At 42.2% G+C, this 14,968-nt stretch overlaps 1 protein-coding gene across 1 annotated transcript in view; it reads left to right on the forward strand.

Moving 5' to 3' along the window:
* Positions 1-14,968, forward strand: part of GHR (growth hormone receptor) — a 182,440-nt gene that overhangs the window by 53,836 nt on the left and 113,636 nt on the right. The gene's annotated exons all lie outside the window — the stretch shown is intronic.

Consider the following 14,968-nt stretch of genomic DNA (forward strand, 5'->3'; position numbering starts at 1 on the left):
GCACAATGCTGTGAATGTGTAAATGTCCTACAAGTGATAAGTAGTAGTATTGTTATAACCTGTCTACCCTTCTCCAGTGACTAAAACATGAGGTATTTGGGTTACTACTTCACAACACACCAAGGCATTGAGAAATTCATAATATCTGCCCCCTTTGTCCTGGAGCATCCTATACTATTTGGTCACTTGCGATAGCTTTCTGTTATACATGCATGTGCATAGTGATTACAGATTCATGTTCCCTTTCTCCGTCACTACACTACACTGTCTTGGAATCCTGGCTCTTTGCTTGTACTCCTGTTATCTCTCCCCCCCCCCCTCCCCGTTTGGTTTAAAATACTCTGACTCTACTCTGCACTGGATCTGTCTTTGCCCTTTATTAAATCATAGCAGCAGCAAACAGAAGGGACTGTATGCTTGGCTGTACACTGTGACATACAGTTGCTGCTATGCTCATATGAAAGCGATGCACAAAAGCACTTAGGGGAGCTTGGAGGGCCGTCCTGGCTGACAGGCTGCACCTGCTAGAGGAATAAAGAGACAGCAGTATCATTACTATGTAGTCTTTTTATTAGTGACTCAGCGGTGACATTTAGGTAGGGAGATGAACAAAAGACAAAGTCTCTACCACATTTTACTCTGACATCCCTCCTGCAGCTGTGCTATAATAAGATGTACTGTCGTGAAGACTGTGCAAGCAGCTAGTATTGTCTGCTCTTCAAGTCAGGAGATGGATCATTAGTCTGCTCTGGGGGAGTCCATTACAATATTTTAGCAGTGTGAGTTTCTGAATCAAGGAGTCAAGGCATATTGGGGGGAAATCCTGGCTCCACTGAAGTCAATGGCAAAAGGCCTATTGACTCCAACAGGGCCAGGATTTCACCCATTGTCTTTAAATCCAACAATCCTTTAATGCAGCCAGTGCCTATGCCTTCCCCTGGAGCTGGCTACGGGCAGCACCACCCAAGAGCATTGTTTTCTTTTTCTTCCCTTTCCCCCAGCTTCTTGCTAATGTCAGGGACCTACAATAAACTAGTAGGGGAGGAGAATACCATGGCTTTAAAATTAAGAGATTTAAAAATGATAAAATATCAGTTTCTTTGTATTTGTCTTTTAGTTTCTGAGCCTTTAAGATGCACTTGGGTCACATTTTCAAGCTTTTTCTCTGTAAGCATGAGGGCTAGAAATATTTTTTAAATGAGAGCTGACTTTCTGACCTAATCAGTTGATTCCAGGAGTAGAGGCTTCAAGATCTACAACAGATATCATGAGAGTTGTAATTAAAATAATGAGTGGTGGCAACACTGCAAATAGATAGCTCTGAAATGGAGAGGTTCATGCTGCCATACTAGCTATCTTGTTGGGCCTTCCTGTGGAAGGGGTTTTGTAGCCATTTGGTGTTTTATTCCTAACACACCCCTATCAGTCAAGGACCTATCCCTCTGCAGCTGCTATGGAATGTGGAAGCATCTCCATGGAAGCTTCATTCGCTGTCCTGTTCTCTTTTCTACCCTCCCCATTTTCCCATTGCTCAAAATGTAATTAAAATATGCTTGACTAACCAAGAAAAGCACATTTGCTTGCTCTGTGTTTGTAAACAAGATTGGCCCTGTAACATTTTTTCTTGACCATTCAGATGTCCAGATGAATAGCTCCATTCATCTCTGCTGTTTCCCTGGGGAAAAGGGAAATGGAAAAAGCCAATTCTTAAGCTGTTGGTGGCTGAATGAGACTGGGATTTTTTGGTTTTGCACAGATATTTGGAATAGCATCTGCTTTAACATGACTAATATTTTCATCCTTGTTCTTGGGGGGGAAAATATATTATTAAATGTAAGTAACTGTTAATGTACCATTAGAGCATAGATTTTTATACTCACATGGAAATTCAGAGTAATGGTTGCCAAAGCAACTATAACCGGTCCACAGTAAAACGTTGTATTTTTCTGTGGCTGTGTCTAGTGTTAATTGTAATGCCTTAATGTGTATATATGCAGTGTTGTGGAATTCTGATTGGGATCAGAACAATGGGCCAAATTCTGCTGAGTTACATAGGAGTAACTCAAAAGGAGTTGCTGTGAATTTACATTGGTTTAAAAGAAAGCAGAGTCTGGATCATAACTTAGAATTTCCAAACTTAAGTTGGTGTAAAATCGTAAGCGTGGTGTTGCATTAATGATTTTATTTATTTATTTAGTATTTGTGTTTTAATTTCCTTGCTTTTTAGAAGTTGGAGAGCAAAAAACACTTTCACAGCATGCTTAATTTGAAATTGGCTATGCCCCTTTTGGATGCAGTCATAAAAGTAGTTCCTTGGGCAGCTTTCAATGATTTTGCACATGTTTCAACTTACAATTCTGCATGCGTTGTAGATAACTGAAGCATTGTTTGACAACAGGGTTTTGTAAATGCATAAGTCATTATTTTCAGACACATAAATATGTTACTTGAAGAAACTTTGTTTAAAAGTAAAGTCTCAATTTTTGTATTTGGACACTTTTATGCCTTTTTGGAGTGGATGGAAGCAACTCATGCAAATTGGTTCTAAAGAACATTGTTAGAGAAGAAGGAAACTGTAAGCAGTCGCTATCTAGGTACACGCTGAGCAAGATCCCAGGTAGAATATTGCCTTGTCTACAATCTGAGTTATTCATTAGCAGTGGGGCTATCAAAAATCTGACTTTGCTTATCTTCATTATCCCTTATGTTCAGCAAGAGCCAGTTTATGGCAGCGCAGTCAGGGCCAGCGCTTCCACTAGGCGACCCTAGGCGGTTGCCTAGGGTGGCAGGATTTGGGGGGCGGCATTTTGCCGCCCTTGGCAGAAATTCGGCGGCAGCGGGTTCTTCCGCTCCGGATCTTCGGCGGAAATTTGGCGGCGGGTCCTTCACTCGCTCTGGGACCAAAGGTCCATTTAGCCCAGTATCCTGTCTTCTGACAGTGGCCAATGCCAGGTGCCCAGAGGGAATGAACAGAACAGGTAATCATCAAGTGATCCATCCACTGTCACCCATTCCCAGCTTCTGGCAAACAAGGGGTTAAAACTATTGTTTGTTCTGTAGTCAGGGTTATTCCATTTCTGAGCTCCCTTGGTTATTTTGAAGGCTTTTTCTTGTAAAGACTCCAGTAACTCCCACTTCTCAGCATTCTTGGGACTCTCGACAGCTCTCCTGTCCTTTCCAAGGTTCCTCTCCCCTACCCGGTTTCTCTCTGGTGCAGACTACTCTTCGGGGCCTGTCTGTGCACTCTCCTCAGCCCCTCTGAACTAAATGTCGTCATGTATGCGTCACTCTAGTCTCCTCCTGGGTTGTTTTGAGCCCTCACTTTCAGCTCTCCTAGTCCATTCTGGGCTTCTCCCCATAACTCTTCCCTCTCAATCTATAGTTCAACTAGTGCTGTCCTTGGTACCTCTAGCTCTTTCCCTGTAATTTCAGCCATTATCTCTAGGCAACTCATTACACTCTGAGTGACAGTGTATCAGGTTGTCTGTCACTTTTACTGGCTTCTGTTCATGTTTCACACTGACCCACAGCTTTCTATTTTGTTTTCACAATAATTGTTTGTTTGGAACAGTTAAATGATCCTGTACAGTATCTCTTCCATCTCTTGTTTAGTGTCCCAAGTGAGTATACCTGATGCACTCATTCAAGTACATGCTATTTTTATACTGTTCTTGCTCAGGGATAGCTGCAGTTTTTCAGAAACATGATAGGGCCTTTTCAGCTCTGTCACACATGCACAAGCTGAAACATGATTAGGAGCCATTCCTTGGGAGTATACATTCTCCTCTGGGGGATGGGCCTGCAGGGCACAGCACTTGGAAGTACCAGTTGGTCATGACATATATAGTCATTTCTGGAGTTTACATGCATTTAAAGGGGAAGGGACTGAAAAGAGAATATCCATAGTACTCTTGGGGAAAAGGAAGAGCTATTCTTAGCTGGCAACTGAAGGGTTACTAGCCCACAGAAATCATGAATGGAGTTAATGTTTGTTAAAGTGAAATTCCTTTTCTCTCCGCTTTCTTGTGCTTATTTGCAGCCATGATCATATATTGCTGCCAAAGGGGGAATTGGCATGAGTTGCTGTGGGGAAAATGTTCACTCCCCTTATACAGCAATAGATGTTAATGTGACTAATCACAGCTTTTACTTTCCTGGACTCATTCCTTTCCTGCAAGCTAACCATTGTCAGAGTAATAGAAACTTGAAAGGAAATTAAGTGATCTAGTCCATCTTCCTACCAGTATTGTCCCTGTACTATATTTTTGAATGCTTTGTCCAGTCTAGTTTTAAATGCCCCATGTGATTAATCTTCCACCTCTTTCCTTAGAACACTTTTGCTCAGGCTTAGAGATATCACTAGCAGGAAACTCTTGAACCTATTCAGTCTGTTTTCCTATTAGTCACGAGTAAGTTGAGCCATTCTGCCCCAAGTCCTCTTTTTCTTCTTTTACGATCGTTATTTCCAGCTCTCATACAGTGAGTTAATGACTTTAGTGTTATAGGAGTTCTACTTCTACTGTATGTAGAATTCCTCCCGTGTATGTGTGTGTTTATACACACCACACTGATGCTTGGCATGGCAGATTCAATACAGTAGTTGCAGTCAGCCCTGTCATTTCAATCTCTATCTGAATGGTGATTCAAATATAAAACTCAGTCTCTTTGGTACAAAGTGTCTGTTGCCGTAAGAAATGCTTGCCAGTTTCTCCTGCCACCTGCAGCAACTGGAGTGATTGATACCTGAGAATTTGGGTTTTTTTCCCCCCCTTTCTTTAGACCTATCACTAAACCACCCATCCAGGGCAGGAAGTCCTCCACAAAACATTTACGTCGCTGGTCATCCATGAGGGGTTTAAAAAATACACTGGACAGAACATTGCCAAAAACTCTGATGTGAGCACAAGAAATGAGGAGCTGATCCTGCTACACACGTCTACGCACATGTACATGAACAGTCCCATGTATTTCAATGGAACTATTCAGTGTGTAAAGTTAACCATGTGCATGCGTCTTTGCAGGATCAGGGCCTAGAGTTTGAATGTTTGTATCTTCTATTATACAATTAGTGCTTGCAGTTGCATAGCCTGCAAGCTGAAAGTGGTGCACTTGCATAACTTCTGCCCTGGCAAAGTATCTGCTGTTCACTGTTTTGATGGATCGCTTTTGCCAAGACACATTCATATATGCCAGAATGTTATATGGAAAACAGATTGGATTCAAATTTATTTAGAATCTGTCATATTGCAACAGTATCTTTTTCAACCTGCATTTTGTGTGTGTGTCTGTCTGGGTATTTTTTTTTTTCAGTTTGGGTTTAGTATTTTTTTGATAGAAAAACGTGTCCAGCTTTAATTTTCCCCCAAAACCTAATTTCAGTTAATTCTCACGCTCAGAATGACTTGCTGCTTGAAAATTTATACTTGTCAAGAAGTCAACAGGGTAATCTTTGGAAAGACAGCACAGTAATACCAAAATGGAAGTCTTGATCCTTTATGCCAAAGTCTTAAAAACTGCCAAGATGAGTCAAGAGCTTCATTATGACTCTGACCCAAAAAATTTTTAAAAAAGGAGGGTGAGGACTTGGAATTATCTATATTGTTTAAATGCAGTCTGTGTTAGAATGGATATCAAATGGTATAACGATGAATCCTAAATTGCTATCATAAAAATGCACATGCTAGCCAAGACCCAGTAATAATTATCCTGCCCATAAGAATTCTCTGTAATGTCTTCATTCATTTACTGTCAGAATCAGTTGTTTCTGTGGCAATGAAAACTTCCACAATGATCTGATGTTAAGGGGAAATAAAGTATGAATCCCTTTGCCTTGATATTATTTTTATCTATTGCAAAGTGTTTGGAGTCATAATGACTCAGTGCTCCCAGTTGCAAGAAGGCAAATAAATTCACATATACCTCGGTAAATGGCCCGTAGGACTGAAAGACAACTGGAAGGTTGGATTCAGCATGTGATGACAACATGTATGGTTAAGATTATTACAGAGTACACAGTATATTAAGGAATTACCAATGATTATCTGATCTGGCATATTCTGTGGAGATGTCTTAAGATATCTGTTCTAATTACTGTGTACTGGAATGGAAGAAGGAGCTTTCTCTATCTATGTTCATTGCAGGAATTTGGTGTTTTCATTTGACTGTTTCTTGGCATTGCCAGGAACTCGGTTAATCTCTCTCTTTATATATTGCTGATATTCTGGCTGTGAAGCTTTGAACTCAACAGGGACATCATTTGCTATCTGGCAGGGGGGACAGTTGCTCCCTCAACCTTAGGTTGCCTCCTGCCTCCCAGACTTTTCATACCTCTGCGCCAGCTGCCGCTGCAGTGTCTCCCCCGCACTGACTGAAGGTGTGAATTGCACAAGCTTTAAAGCAATGTTCCTTCTGTATTTGGCCCCTCAGGATACAGAGAAAATACACATTTAAGGAACACATGGGCTCAGTTTGCAAAGTTGGTATTGACGCAAAAACAAACAAACAAAAAGTCCCGCCACCAAGGAACTTTCTCTTCTTTAGCTGGCCAGTTAGACCATCCATAAGTAAAGATGCATTTTTGTGGTAAGGATGGGGTGGTCTCCTCATTAGTCTTTGCCCTACCACAGATGGGCAAGTTAATGGCCATTGCATAGATGCTGTGCCTTTCCTGCCATGTGCCAGCAGTAACTCAGACAAAAGAGGCAGCCTTGAGATACTCTCTCAGCCAAGGAGCCAACAAATCATTTATACACCATCACAGTGAATTCACTGTAAAAAACTAGTACATGTGAGGTTCCTTTTTTGTCTGTTTTTGTTTTAACATAATTGGCTAAATACTTAGAGAGAGAAAAGAGCCCATTAAAATATTAAAGTATCATGAAGCTATGAAACTTCTTGGTCAGAGCAAAGTCTTGGCAGCCTGGAGTCTTCTATAGTCTTAGCTAGACTGAATAACTTGTTGTCACCTTGGAATATCAGGCGACTTCCTTGTTTCACAGCTGTCGGGTCAGTTATGAAACTGGGTAAACCCAGGACATCACTGAAATCAGATGCAGCTCCATGCTAAGCTTCCACTGGTAAATAAATCTCAGGGAAGAATGTATAAGGTAAAAATGCAGGTGTGACTTGTGTGTACATATGTTAATTTAAATGTATGTATTTTTCCTGCCATTGTCAATTTGAAGTTAATTATTCAAGTCAAGAGGTGGCTTTTAAACTGACTTATTCAGGTTATTCCTGTTACTAGCCATTTCTACTGGATTCGGTTTCTAAACTTGAATCTACTTAGGGAAGTCTGGAAGCAACATGGTGTTTGTTGGTTTTTTGTTTTTTTTTTTGTTTTAAGTAATTGCTACAGAAATTGGAGCAACACTCTCTCTTCAGAAGCCAAGCAATGAGTTTCAGATGATTAAGTTAAAAGAAAGAAGAAGACAGACCCAATTTTCCTATCACCTACCTTATGGTATCTGCAACAGGGTGGCTTGCCCCTGGGCTGGAGAGGCTGGGGCAAAGCCAGCTCTGATTTAAAAATGAGCCCCACCTGAGCGGAATCATGTATTTTTAACATAAAAGGAAGCAGGAAGTTGTAAGGAAAGGGGTGTGGTTGAGATTGGTAGCGGCCAGAGGCATGGCAGGAAACTAGGGAAGAGGCTGAGCTGAGCTTGGAACTGATGGAAGACTTTGTTTTGGGGACTTCTATGAGTTCTCTTTAGGACATGCTCTGTTGCCAGTTTGGTGAAGAATGAATTAAAGGTTTCTGGGCTGAAAAAGGTAACTGGAACTTTTGAGAGTTTGAAAAGGGGCCCTGCTGAAAGAGAAATAGAGGTGGGTGGTGGCCTTGGAACTACAGTGCATAATCTGCAGAGTGTGTGTGTGTGATCATAGTTTAAGTCTAGAAGGGACCAGTAATTGTCTAGTCAGACCTTCTGTATAAAACAGACCAGACAGCCTCGCCCAATAACTTCTGTTTGATTAATAGCGTAACTTTTGAAAAGATACACTAATCATGAATTGAGATGGCAAGTGTTGGAGAATCCACCCATCCCATTCCTAGGTAAGTTGTTCCAATGAGTAATTATGCTGAAAAATGTTGACCTTATTTCCAGTCAGTCTGTCTAGATCAGTGGGGCCCAAACTTTCCCTGTCTGCACCCCCACTCCATTACTGCACAGTTGGCTCAGCAGAGGAGCTTGGGCTGAAGGCAGAGCTGGGAGCAGAACTGGGGATGGGGCAAGAGCTGTGGCTAGAGGTGGAGCTGACTTGGGGGTGGAGAGGGAATGAGGGCAGAGCTGGGCTGTGGGCAGAGTGGAGCTGCGGTTGGAGTCAGAGCTGGTTTAGGGGCAGAGCGGGGCTAGATTGTGCTCCCTCCCTGCCCCCTGTGGGGTCTGGTCTGATCCCTGATGTGCACCCCCCAAAATGTTCCTCCATGCCACCCTGGGGGGCACACCCCACAATGTGGGGCCCAATGGTCTAGATTCAGTTCCCAACCACTGGATCTCATTATGCCTTTTTCTGTTAAATGGCCATCTACTCTCAAATATCTTCCTTGTGTAAATAATTGTAAGCCACGATCATGTCACTTCTTAGCCTTCTCATGGATGAACTGAATAGATTAAGCTTCTGCAGTCTCACTGTAAATCAGATTTTCCAGACCTTGGATTGTTCTTGTAGCTTGTGACTGGGTCCACTCACTGCTCCAGTGCCTCCTCATGGCCAATACGGGAATTAGCTCTGGTAGCCAGTGTGCCTTGCTCTGGTGGTGCTCCACCCATCACCTCTTCTGCTCCTGGACTCATGTCCCTCCAAGTACTGTGATGTCCTCTTCAGTGAGACAGCCCTCCAGCCATGTCACACTTAGTGCTCCCCCCTTCCGGGAGATGTCTCTGTAGTCCGTGTCCAGCCACTTCTCTCAGTGATGACTGTAATCTGCTGCTTAGTCACTTCCCCAGTGGCAAATGGAGGGGCCTGGGCCCGCCCACTACTTTGGGTCCCAGCCCAGGGACCCTGTAGAAGGCCGCTGCTTGCGGCGCCCCCTCTGACTTTTCAGTAGGTTTCCCTGGGCCACTTCCCCGGAGCCCCAGCACCCTCTTTGCCCTGGTCTGAGAGCCTCTGCCTGCAGATCCTTATAGCTGCCTTTAGCTCCCCGGGTCTCTGCCTGCAGCACTGCTCTATCCAGGGTGCTTGCTGCTTTCAGCCTGCAAGGCAGCCAGTTCTTCTCCCTCCTCAAGCTCCAGGGAGTGACTGAAGCTGCTCTGCTCTGCAGCCATTCTTATATGGGCCTGCCCTGGCTGGCTGCTCCTTGAAGCCCTTCTCTGATTGGCTGCCTCCCATGCAGCCTCCCAAGAGGCTTCCTTAGAGCCCAGTGTGGGGCAGGTGCCCCATCACACAGCTCTTTTCTGAACCCTTTGCAATTTCTAGACCTCCCCTTTTGAAATGTGGACACAAGAATTAGAGGCAGTGTTCCAATAATGGTCTCATTAGTGCTCTTTAGTCCTCCTTGGTATTTCCTGGCTAATTCAGTCAAGGAACACTTTGATGTGTCAATGGCAGTTTCAAATAATGTTTTGTATTTTCTTGCATCCAAGATCTGAAAACACTTCATAAAAATTATTATGTAAGCCTCACAACATCCCTACAGTGTGAAGCAGATAATTAACTGTAGCTGGGACTATAGCACCCATTACCCACAAAGCAATTGGGCAGTTGTGTTTGTGGATGCAGTGAGCTCTGTCCTATATGGTGGAAGCAATAATACTGCCTACTTAAAGACTTTGGACTGAATGCTGCTGGACTCACCCTCTGCAACTTCATTGGTTTCCTTTGCAACCCAGAGAGTTTTAATTGGGTTGAGCTAGGTGGTGTGGAAATCATAGAATATCAGGGTTGGAAGGGACATCAGGAGGTCATCTAGTCCAACCCCCTGCTCAAAGCAGGACTAATCCCCAGACAGATTTTTACCCCAGTTCCCTAAATGGCCCCCTCAAGGATTGAACTCACAACCCTGGGTTTAGCAGGCCAATGCTCAAACCACTGGGCTATCCCTCCCCCCATGTTGTTTTTAGAGCTGGTGGGAAATGGTATTTTTACCCCACAGACATTTTTGAGCTTTACATTTTTACATATTTAAGTAGTATTTAGTTCAGGCTGAATGTTCATTCAACCTTCAAACAAACTACTGGGGCCAAAACAAACATCCGCTGTTACAGTCTAGTCTGTTAATAAGAAAACATTCCTCTTGCTGTTGTACCAAAGAGGCAGGGATTATCAGCTTTGTAAGAACAGGTCTCTGGTTGGTTGGAGCATTTAGTGCATTAAGGGCAGAGTGGATTTACTGCCAAACTCCTAAAGATGTTAAGGGGATAGATGGGGACACCTTCCAATTTATCCCTATCTTGTGTAAGAAAAACAAAATCTTAGTTGACATTTATCTTGACTTGCTCCTAACAGGAAAAAAAAAGACAAGGGGAAGGCTATGTTTTACACACAGGCAGGTTTCTCAGTGTTTCAACATAGCGTGCAAATAACTGTTAACTTTTCTTTACGCCTATGCTTTAACCTAGGCTGTTGGTGCCAGTGACTTAATGTAACATTATTCATTTGCCACTGATAAAGGGCTTGTTGCTTTAAATACATATAAGGAGACATAGTCCCAGTGCTTAAATACTTACAATCTAGTTCAAGGTTTCTTAACCTTTTCCACACTATGAGCCCATGTTGCAACAGGTTTAAAAAAAAAAAAAAAAAAGGCTTTTGACCCCCTCTCCTCCTCACTTAATTAGCCTAGCAAAGGGAGGTCCTTGGTGTGTGATTTTGAGTCCTTCTCTGTTTATTGGGGAGGGACTGCTGGAGGTACCAGGTTTTTTGTTGCTCTGCCCACCCCCAATATTGGTTTTGTAATTAAAGTTTTTGTAATAGTAGAAAAGCTAAATGAAAGGGGAAGACCTAGCAACTTTCCTAAACGTGGTCAAATTGTGGAAGTTTGATCTCGTCTTGTGACCCTTAGAGTCCCTCAGTGTCCACTGGCAAAGGGTCCACTGTCATGTAACAGCATCTCCTATCAGGCCTGGCAAACTCACTACGTCTAACACATTGCTGTCATGGTATTTTTCTATAAAGAATGTTTTTGTGTAAGATATCAAATGAGAACTTGTATCATTCTGTCATCATTATCAGTGTGATATATGTACAGGTAGCAATTAAAAGTTGTAGAGGTGTATTAAAATATGCCCAAACCATGAAACATGCAGACTCGGTGAACAAGTTTGTTCAACACAAAGGAATGTCGACTGCCTGTCTGCCGTGAATACAAGGGGTAGGCCAAAGACAATGGATTACATTTGTATCTGAAATCAGCAGGAAGAACAAGTTAACAAAAGGACAAGAAAAGGGGACATGGCACTGGCACTATGGGGAACAAACAGCAAGAATACCTTTCAAAGGTTTACTCCACTATAAGAAGAGGTGGGGAAGGAAATTGTGTATTTCATCACTGAGGTTGAGAGCAGACAAACTTTGGTCTGTGCCAGAAGAGAGAAGATTTGTGGGAGGGAAAAGAAAAGGAAAAGCAATCTGAGGAGAGGGAAAAAGTAATGTCACTTGCCAATTTCTTCCAAGAGAAAATTGACAAGATCCTGTGGGGAGAGAGGAGGAGGGGAGGGTTTGAGGAGTGAGCCAAAAGAGAGCTGGGACTGGGGACTTGTGGTTCAGTTAAATTGGAGAAGTGGGGTTGTTTAACTAAGGAGACAGGAGAAGTGAAGAGGAGAACAAATTTGTAGTGGAGAGAATTCTGCTTGATGCTCTGCAATTCAAGAGTAGAAGTAGAGGAATTGGATGTTTTGGGGGTAAGTGAGAGCTGGGGATTATAATGAGAGAAGGACTCAAAGGTGGAAGAGTGGAGAGGATCAATGGAAGAAGTCATGAACACAGATGGACTGGAGGCCACAGAAAGGCTGAGTGATCAGGTGATGGTTAGAGAGGGGAAAACTTGCAACAAAAAGAATAGAGAGTAGTACTTGGTGAAGACCCAGTCAAGTCAATAGCCCTTTGGGTGAGTGGTAGTGATAGATTTGAACTACAGCTTCAGATTGAAAGAGGAGGTGATGACAAAGAAACATGCGTTTAAGGGGTTGGATAGGTCATCAACACAGAAGTTGGAGCTAGAGGATGAGTATGAGGGAGAGAGAGCAAGGAGTTGAAATCTAAGAGGAAGGCTGATGGCAAAGAGTTGGGTGGACAATCAGTAACATGGATAAATCCCTGTTGCAGATGGCTTAGTCCAGGGCTCATAAATATTTCTGAAGAGCTTTTTCTTTTGGGATGAGCCATACTGGGCCAGGTATTCTCAAAAAATGTTTGCAGGAAAGGTATTTTGAGGCCTTCTACAAGTCTGCACTGCACATATCAGCTGGTATGAAGTAGAACTACTCTCCATCAAGTACATTTAATATGTTTGTTTGTCAGACTGGGTTGCCTCTTTCCTAGGATATGATTGAGAAAGTTTGTTTAAATGGGAAGCCAAGGAGATTCCCTAGCCCCTCCTCTCTCTCTGAGTACAATTCACCCAGAACATGGGGTTTATCACAAGCTCAGACAGAACATTTTTGTGGAAGTCTCTTGTTATAACACTGGCAGCAGGCCTTCTGCAGTATGAGTAAAGGAAGGAGCTCTTGAATGTTCTGGCAAGACCTGCCATGAATGCAGGCTACACAAGTTTGCTTCCAAATGATCTGTCCTTCCTTGATGGCACATGCAATTGGCCTTGAAGCTGCTACACAATCTGCTGCCACCCTCTCTCTTTCTGGCTGCTGTCAGCCATATTCTCAGTGCTGTGCTGGCCCCAGCTCCACCTTCTCTTTATTGTTGTTTTTTGTGGTGAGGCTCAATATAAATAATCCCATTTACAGAATATCCTTCCTGTGTTGACACTCATGTTAATAGCTTCCTTTGATTCATTTTGCAACATGTATCCCTGAGCTACATATAAATAGAAATTGTAACAGCCTCATCTCTTCTCAGGCATACATTTGTGTGGCACAGCATTTGAAAAATCTGAAAATAGCATTTCTCCAGGCTTTTCAGAAGCCTGAAAGAAAAAGTTGGTAGGAATCTAAAGCTATAATACTCCAAGGATTGCCACCTAATCCTCAGAAAGAACAGGAGTACTTGTGGCACCTTAGAGACTAACAAATTTATTTGAGCATTAGCTTTCATGGGCTACAGCCCACTTCATTGGGTGCATAGAATGGAACACACAGAAGATATTTATACATACAGAGTAACATGAAAAGGTGGAAATAGCCATGCCAACTGTAAGAGGCCAATCAATTGAGATGAGCTATCATCAGCAGGAGGGAAAAAAAACTTTTGAAGTGATAATCGAGATGACCCATAGAAGGTGTGAGGAGAATTTAACATGGGGAAATAGATTCAATTAGTGTAATGACCCAACCATTCCCAGTCTCTGTTTAAACCTAAGTTAATTTTATCTAATTTGCATATTTATTCAAGTTCAGCAGTCTCTTTGGAGTTTGTTTTTGAAGTTTTTTTGTTGCAAAAAACAACTTATAGTTGTTTATAGAGGATTTCAAAGAAAATGCAAGAATATGCAATGGGCAGTTATGTCATACCTATTAGTTTATGCAACAAAGAATCTTGTTTGGAACTCCGTGAGTTTAAAATAGTGTTGTCGTTTTTTGTTTTTTTTTTTATTTTGTGTAATAGTAAAATTTGAATAAATATATTTGTAAAAGTTATCTGAGAAGGAAACTTGGTATCCCTAAAATCGGCCTAAACACTGTAATCTTGCCAGAATATTTTAGTCTAAGTAGTTTTACAAGCTGAAAGTGTAAACAAATTGTGGCAATTCAAAGGGTTCTTTGCAGGTAATTTAATATAAATAGTATTTAACTTGGACAATAACAAACTGTAACCCCTGGGGCGATGCAGTGGTTTTATCTGATTGGCAAGAGTTCAGCTTTATTTCCTTTCTCCAAGGGTAATTAGAGGCAGAATGTTGCAATCTTTTGTTGTTCGGCACTCTGGTCCTTCCTTAGAAAAAGTAAAGGTGTTTCTGAAAAGAAATCTGTTCCAAAGAATCAAATCACACAGTTTGATGCTCTCCCTTTGTGGGACATTTTTCTTCAAAGAATGGACTAGAGTGTGGCTTCTTGCCTTTTAAATATCCACTTACCTTTTTCACAGTTGGTTGTGGCTGTATCAAAGAGCCAAATATAAATATAACTGTTTGTGTCACTGGCTCTAAACTGCAACTTTGCAAACAAACATTGTGCCAAGGTGAGGCTTTGCTAAAAGTATCATATGGCTGCGAAGTCAAACACCCAAAAATTAAGAATTGAGGTTGCCTATGCAACCTTAGTTCAGTCCATTATGATAGTCTTTATTCACATGATCACATACTGTTTTTTCTACAGGATCCTTAACTTTTGAGTGATTAACTTTGCAACTTCAGGTTCTTTTTAATGTAGTTTTATTGTGTTTATAACAAGCATTTATTAGGCCTCAGGTTTAGGTAAGCCTCGAATGTAAGTGCACAACGTTCTTGCTTTTGCTAGGAAAATCTCTCCAATTTTCAGATCTTGTCAGTTTAACACTTCTCTCTAGGTCGTTAATTTTTTTAACATCATTACAAACATGCTAATGTGCCTCATTCACAACTACCCTAAAGTCATGCCCTGAAGTGTGATTCTTGATTTCTTTATTAAACGACTGATTTTCCTCAGGGCCAGTTGAGAAGAGGCTACCGTAGTATATGACAAATGAAGATGGTGTATTTTTCAATCATGGTAAGTGTGACGGGTTGGACCCCCCTTTTGGTGTGCCACCAGATATGCTGGGGTCCCACTGAGCCTGCCTGTCTCACCGCCTGGGTTTCCCTCACTCTGTGCTGCTGTGACTGGCTCTCAAGCCCCTTTCCAGCACACGCACAAGTAGAGACACACCCAACTGTAGA

This window comes from Terrapene carolina, unplaced genomic scaffold, assembly GCF_002925995.2.
Source record: "Terrapene carolina triunguis isolate 2854851 unplaced genomic scaffold, T_m_triunguis-2.0 Scaffold69, whole genome shotgun sequence".
Classification (NCBI taxonomy): domain Eukaryota; kingdom Metazoa; phylum Chordata; order Testudines; family Emydidae; genus Terrapene; species Terrapene triunguis.